This window comes from Coregonus lavaretus, assembly GCF_964263955.1.
Source record: "Coregonus lavaretus genome assembly, chromosome: 13".
Taxonomy (NCBI): Eukaryota; Metazoa; Chordata; class Actinopteri; order Salmoniformes; family Salmonidae; genus Coregonus; species Coregonus lavaretus.
The window spans coordinates 7,195,890-7,203,022 of NC_140000.1; the positions used below are offsets into that span (position 1 = coordinate 7,195,890).

A 7,133-nucleotide genomic window follows, 5' to 3' on the forward strand; every position below is an offset into this window, starting at 1 on the left:
TGGATTAAATGACTATGTTATTACTGGGTATGCAGATGGTTAAGTTGTTTATTTAGATCTTTAATTGCTGAGTGTGTTTTACCACCAACATGCACGCATGCAGCTCTCCCAGTGTCTCAGCTGGATAAGAGCGGACACAGTAGGCTAGCCTACTGATCAGGCTCGCTCCATTAGCCTGGCACGTGCATGGGGATGGATAGACAACTCAATAAACTGTCATATTAATATTGTTGTCCTCTGTGCAGGGAGCGCGCAGGGTCATCTCTGATTTCATTTTAATAAGGTCAGTAATAATGGCGCGAGCCAGCCGAGGAGAAAACAGCTCCCGAGGGGCCCATTGAGAGGCGCGATGCGCGAGGCCCCGGAGGTGCCACTAGAGCTGACCCGCCAGCTTCACAAACAATCTGATCACGCGGCGCCGCGGCCGCTGTCCCCTGTCTCGCGGGACCCGCCTCGGCACGCCACGCACTCATGCCTATTGTCATCCCCCTCGCGCTAATAAAATTGTCCCTCCTGCAGGCGAGGCATGTCGGGAAATTAATTTTATCTAATTATCCTGATGTCACCGCCGTCTTTCAGCGCGTAATTAAAATGTGACCTGCGAGCTTCCTCCTCTATTCTCCACCGGAGAGAAAAAACACAAACTGAATTAAACAAATCAAGTGTTTGGTGGCTGATTGTGTCCCTCCTCCCTGTCTGTGGTGGCTGATCCACACACACACACACACACACACACACACACACACACACACACACACACACACACACACACACGCACACACACATGTTATTTCACCCTCGTTCTCTCTCACACACACTCACTTGTTCTGTGTATGTGTCCCCACAGCGTACGGTGCAGAAGAATGCCAAATATGTGTGCCTGGCCAGTAAGAACTGTCCCGTGGACAAACGGAGACGCAACCGCTGCCAGTACTGCCGCTTCCAGAAGTGCCTCAGTGTCGGCATGGTGAAGGAGGGTAAGAACACACACACACACACGATCACAATCAGTCCCATTAGCTAATTTTCCTATAGAACACACCTTCTAATAAGGTAAATCTGACCCCTGGTCTCCATGGTGATGGTGTGTATCTCTAATAATGGTGTGATTGGCCGGTAATGGTCTGGCCTATACAGCGGTCACACAGGTGCACACGCCCGATGCACACATTTTGCTTTGGTAAGACAAGGACTTAAGTGGTGAAAAGCAGACAGACTGGCATCTCCTACTGATTGTAGGACCCACACATGCCATGGGTCCCACAGGAGTCCTGATTTAATGTCACCCTCTAACTCTTTTACTGTAACTCTCACACAGTAACTCTCACACAGTAACTCTTACACAGTAACTCTCACACAGTAACTCTTACACAGTAACTCTCACACAGTAACTCTCACACAGTAACTCTCACACAGTAACTCTCACACAGTAACTCTCACACAGTAACTCTCACACAGTAACTCTCACACAGTAACTCTTACACAGTAACTCTCACACAGTAACTCTCACACAGTAACTCTCACACAGTAACTCTTACACAGTAACTCTCACACAGTAACTCTGACACAGTAACTCTCACACAGTAACTCTTACACAGTAACTCTCACACAGTAACTCTCACACAGTAACTCTCACACAGTAACTCTCACACAGTAACTGTCACACAGCTCCACTGCCCTCTGCTGGCCAGTAACAGTGGGAATAGTGGAACAGTGGGAAGGATGGGACTGGGATTTTCATATTTCATCAGCAGCATACCAAGATGAGCCATACCTGCTGTCCTCACCCTTTCTCCCTCTAATGTGGTACAGCTCTCTCTCCTGTCTGAAATCTGATCTATCTCTCCTGTCTGAAATCTGATGTCTCTCTCCTGTCTGAAATCTGATCTCTCTCGCCTGTCTGAAATCTAATCTCTCTCTCTCTCTCCTGTCTGAAATCTGATCTCTCTCTCCTGTCTGAAATCTGATCTCTCTCTCTCTCTCTCCTGTCTGAAATCTGATCTCTCTCTCCTGTCTGAAATCTGATCTCTCTCTCCTGTCTGAAATCTGATCTCTTTCTCCTGTCTGAAATCTGATCTCTCTCTCTTCTGTCTGAAATCTGATCTCTCTCTCTCTATGGTCTCTCCTCAGTGGTGCGTACAGACAACCTGAAGGGCCGTCGAGGTCGTCTGCCCTCCAAACCAAAGAGCCCTCTTCAGGCGGAGTCCTCACCTCCCTCGCCTCCCCTCAGCCTGCTCTCTGCTCTGCTCAGGGCCTACTCACACTGCACTCCCAGGGAACTAGACTACAGCCAGGTAGGCTACCTGTGTCTCTCTGTCTCTCTCTCTCTGTTTCTGTCTTTCTGTCTCTCTGTGTCTCTGTCTCTCTGTCTTTCTCTCTCTCTCTCTCTCTCTCTCTCTCTCTCTCTCTCTCTCTCTCTCTCCCTCCTCTTTCTCTCTCTCTCTCTCTCTCTCTCTCTCTCTCTCTCTCTCTCTCTCTCTCTCTCTCTCTCTCTCTCTCTCTCTCTCTCTCTCTCTCTCTCTCTCTCTCTCTCTCTCTCTCTCTCTCTCTCTCTATCTCTCTCTCTCTCTCATTCTCTCTCTAACCCCCAACATCCCCTCCCCTCTCACTTTCTGTCCGATAGTTCAGTGCGGCGGAAGCCCCCTCATCCTCCTCCTCCTCTGACGCCCAGTACATCCAGCTCTTCTATAGGCTGCTCACCGTCTCCATGGAGACCACGCGTTGCTGGCCGACCGGCTGCCCGGCTTCCATGAGCTTCACCGCGATGACCAGAACCTGCTCATAGATTCTGCCTTCCTGGAGCTCTTCGTCCTGCGATTGGCCCACAGGTAAGACACACACCCGGCCACACCCACCTGGCCTTGCCTACACACACCTGACAACACCCACCTGGCCACACCCACCTGGCCACACCTACCTGCCACACCCACCTGGCCACACTCACCTGGCCACACTTACCTGGCCACACACACCTGGACACACCTACCTGGCCACACCCACTTGGCCTTTTCCCTAGCTGTGTTTTCTTTACTTTATGAAAGGAGATCATCATGACACACACACGATTCCGATCCCTTGAGTCTGGTGTCTGACGTACAGAAGTTGGTGTGTGTGTGTGTGTGTGTGTGTGTGTGTGTGTGTAAGCATGTGAGTGTTTATAGAGGGATGAACCAGTCATTTATTGACAGAGCTGAGTCAACTTTAGAGCTGGACGTCATGTTTCTACTTCAGAACATTCTATACGTCTTCTATTTCATGTTGTCTAAACTGTAACGGCCAAACTTTAGCTCCTGTGTGTCTGTGTGTGTGTTTGTGTGTGTGTTTGTGTGTGTGTGTGTGTCTGTGTGGATACCTGCAGTGCCATTGTGAGCGCCCCAGCCTGTACCACAGCGTTGCTATGGGTTACTGTACTGACCCCTAGAGTATGTGGTTGGCTAAATTTATGGGATGGCAAAGGGAGGTACTAGCTCATCCTTTTGTCTAAGCAGTTGTCTGGGACTGAAAACAAACACACACGTACGCAAACACACTCACACATAGACACACACAGACACACACACACTCACACATACAGTGGGGGAAAAAAAGTATTTAGTCAGCCACCAATTGTGCAAGTTCTCCCACTTAAAAAGATGAGAGAGGCCTGTAATTTTCATCATAGGTACATGTCAACTATGAAAGACAAATTGAGAAGAAAAAAATCCAGAAAATCACATTGTAGGATTTTTTATGAATTTATTTGCAAATTATGGTGGAAAATAAGTATTTGGTCACCTACAAACAAGCAAGATTTCTGGCTCTCACAGACCTGTAACTTCTTCTCTAAGAGGCTCCTCTGTCCTCCACTCGTTACCTGTATTAATGGCACCTGTTTGAACTTGTTATCAGTATAAAAGACACCTGTCCACAACCTCAAACAGTCACACTCCAAACTCCACTATGGCCAAGACCAAAGAGCTGTCAAAGGACACCAGAAACAAAATTGTAGACCTGCACCAGGCTGGGAAGACTGAATCTGCAATAGGTAAGCAGCTTGGTTTGAAGAAATCAACTGTGGGAGCAATTATTAGGAAATGGAAGACATACAAGACCACTGATAATCTCCCTCGATCTGGGGCTCCACGCAAGATCTCACCCCATGGGGTCAAAATGATCACAAGAACGGTGAGCAAAAATCCCAGAACTACACGGGGGGACCTAGTGAATGACCTGCAGAGAGCTGGGACCAAAGTAACAAAGCCTACCATCAGTAACACACTACGCCGCCAGGGACTCAAATCCTGCAGTGCAAGACGTGTCCCCCTGCTTAAGCCAGTACATGTCCAGGCCCGTCTGAAGTTTGCTAGAGTGCATTTGGATGATCCAGAAGAGGATTGGGAGAATGTCATATGGTCAGATGAAACCAAAATATAACTTTTTGGTAAAAACTCAACTCGTCGTGTTTGGAGGACAAAGAATGCTGAGTTGCATCCAAAGAACACCATACCTACTGTGAAGCATGGGGGTGGAAACATCATGCTTTGGGGCTGTTTTTCTGCAAAGGGACCAGGACGACTGATCCGTGTAAAGGAAAGAATGAATGGGGCCATGTATCGTGAGATTTTGAGTGAAAACCTCCTTCCATCAGCAAGGGCATTGAAGATGAAAGTGGCTGGGTCTTTCAGCATGACAATGATCCCAAACACACCGCCCGGGCAACGAAGGAGTGGCTTCGTAAGAAGCATTTCAAGGTCCTGGAGTGGCCTAGCCAGTCTCCAGATCTCAACCCCATAGAAAATCTTTGGAGGGAGTTGAAAGTCCGTGTTGCCCAGCGACAGCCCCAAAACATCACTGCTCTAGAGGAGATCTGCATGGAGGAATGGGCCAAAATACCAGCAACAGTGTGTGAAAACCTTGTGAAGACTTACAGAAAATGTTTGACCTGTGTCATTGCCAACAAAGGGTATATAACAAACTTAAATACTTATTTTCCACCATAATTTGCAAATAAATTCATAAAAAATCCTACAATGTGATTTTCTGGATTTTTCTTTCTCATTTTGTCTGTCATAGTTGACGTGTACCTATGATGAAAATTACAGGCCTCTCTTATCTTTTTAAGTGGGAGAACTTGCACAATTGGTGGCTGACTAAATACTTTTTTCCCCCACTGTAGACACACACAGAGAGACACACACACATAGACACACACACACAGACAGACACACCACCATAGACACACACAGACACACACTCACACACAGACAGACACACTCACACAGACATACTCACACTCACTGCTTTTAGCATGTGTATGTTACTTCTACTAAAAACTCTACACAAGTAGAAAGTGAAACATGACTGTAAATTAGTATAGCACAGCCCCAATCCCCAGCCTGGCCTCCAGGTGCAGGGTGGGTAGGGGGTGGGTGGTGGCGTCTCAGCCCCACCAGGGGGGCACCAGCCTGGGCCTCTGACTCACTCTGGACTGGTGATTCAGAGAGGCCTCCATCACACACACACACACACACACACACACACACACACACACACACCAGCAACCAAACATCATGCAGTCACCTCCCACTGGACAGAATAGTCACACACTGTGGTTTCAGTACTCTTTCTTTCACTCATTGTAGAGCCTGAGAGCGAGGGAGACACTCACACACACACACACACACACACACACACACACACACACACACACACACAGACACTCACTGTGATTGCTGTTGCGAACCTGCTATGGCCCTGTGGTGAACCCAGATGCCTCTGGTCCCCAATGTATGTGTTAGCACGCACATGAGTGTGTTTTTTTGTGTGTGAGAGAGAGAGAGAGCGAGAGAGAGAGAGAGAGAGAGAGAGAGTGTGTGTGTGTGTGTGTGTGTGTGTGTGTAGGGTATATTTGCTCCGGTCCTGCTGGTGTTGCCGTAATCATCTTTTAACTGGTTGTCATGGTTATTGAGCAATCTCTGTGGTGACGGTTGTAGTCAGGGGAGACAGGAATGTGTGGCAGACATCCAGGAGTGAGCAATGATGTGTGTGTGTGTGTGTGTTTGTTGACGGCTGGATTATATCTTGTCTGCTGTGTCTCTCTTCCTCTTCCATCTCTCCAGACCATCCCTCATTCCTCTTCTCTAGTGCCCTCTCCTAACCTCCCCATCCATCCATCTTCTCTCCCTCTCATCTCTCTCTTGTTCCCCCTCTTCTCTCTCCTCTCTCTCTCCTCTACTCTTGGGATCCCCACTTGGTACTGACTGGCAAGTGCTGAGCGTGTGTATCTATTTGTGAGTGAGTATGTCTGTGTGTGTGTGTTTGTTTGTGTATGTGAGTGGGTGTGGGTGTGGGTGCATGCATTCATGCATTTTTATGAGTGTGTGTGTATGTGTGTGTGTTTGTATGTAGAAGAGGGTGGAGTTCTCTTAAACTGTAATGAGGATAATTAGACACAAAGTATTTCATCTCTCTCATAACTGCTAAACCAGCACAGCTAATGTTAGTACAGAGCCTCATATGAGGCTTACACACAAGCTTCTCTCTCCCTCCTCTCTCCCCCTCCTCTCTCTCCCTCCTCTCTCTCCCACTCTCTCTCTCTCTCTCTTCTCTCCCTCCTCTCTCTCCCTCCTCTCTCTCCCTCCTCTCTCTCCCTCTCTCGCTCCTCGCTCTCCCTCCTCTCTCTCCCTCCTCTCTCTCTCTCTCTCCCTCCTCTCAATTCAATTTCAATTCAATTTAAGGGATTTATTGGCATGGGAAACGTATGTTAACATTGCCAAGGCAAGTGAAGTAGATAGTAAACAAAAGTGAAATAAACGATAAATATTAACAGTAAACATTACACTCAGAAGTTCCAAAATAATAAAGACATTTCAAATGTCATATTATGTATATATACAGTGTTGTAACAATGTGCAAATAGTTAAAGTACAAATGGGAAAATAAATAAACATAAATATGGGTTGTATTTACAATGGTGTTTGTTCTTCACTGGTTGCCCTTTTCTTGTGGCAACAGGTCACAAATCTTGCAGCTGTGATGGCACACTGTGGTTTTTCACCCAGTAGATAAGGGAGTTATCAAAATTGGGTTTTTTTTCGAATTCTTTGTGGATCGCTGTAATCTGAGGGAAATATGTGTCTCTAATATGGTCATAC

The 7,133-nt window shown here is 47.2% G+C and overlaps 1 pseudogene across 1 annotated transcript in view; it reads left to right on the forward strand.

Annotated features, from left to right (window-relative positions):
- LOC311140782 (nuclear receptor subfamily 4 group A member 3-like) overlaps positions 1-3,133 on the forward strand; it is a 16,919-nt pseudogene extending 13,786 nt beyond the window's left edge. The window contains exons 5-7 of the transcript XR_014615486.1: positions 848-977; positions 2,131-2,294; positions 2,624-3,133. The product of XR_014615486.1 is annotated as a nuclear receptor subfamily 4 group A member 3-like (transcript). The remainder of the gene's footprint in view (positions 1-847; positions 978-2,130; positions 2,295-2,623) is intronic.
- Positions 3,134-7,133: the final 4,000 nt, after the last annotated feature.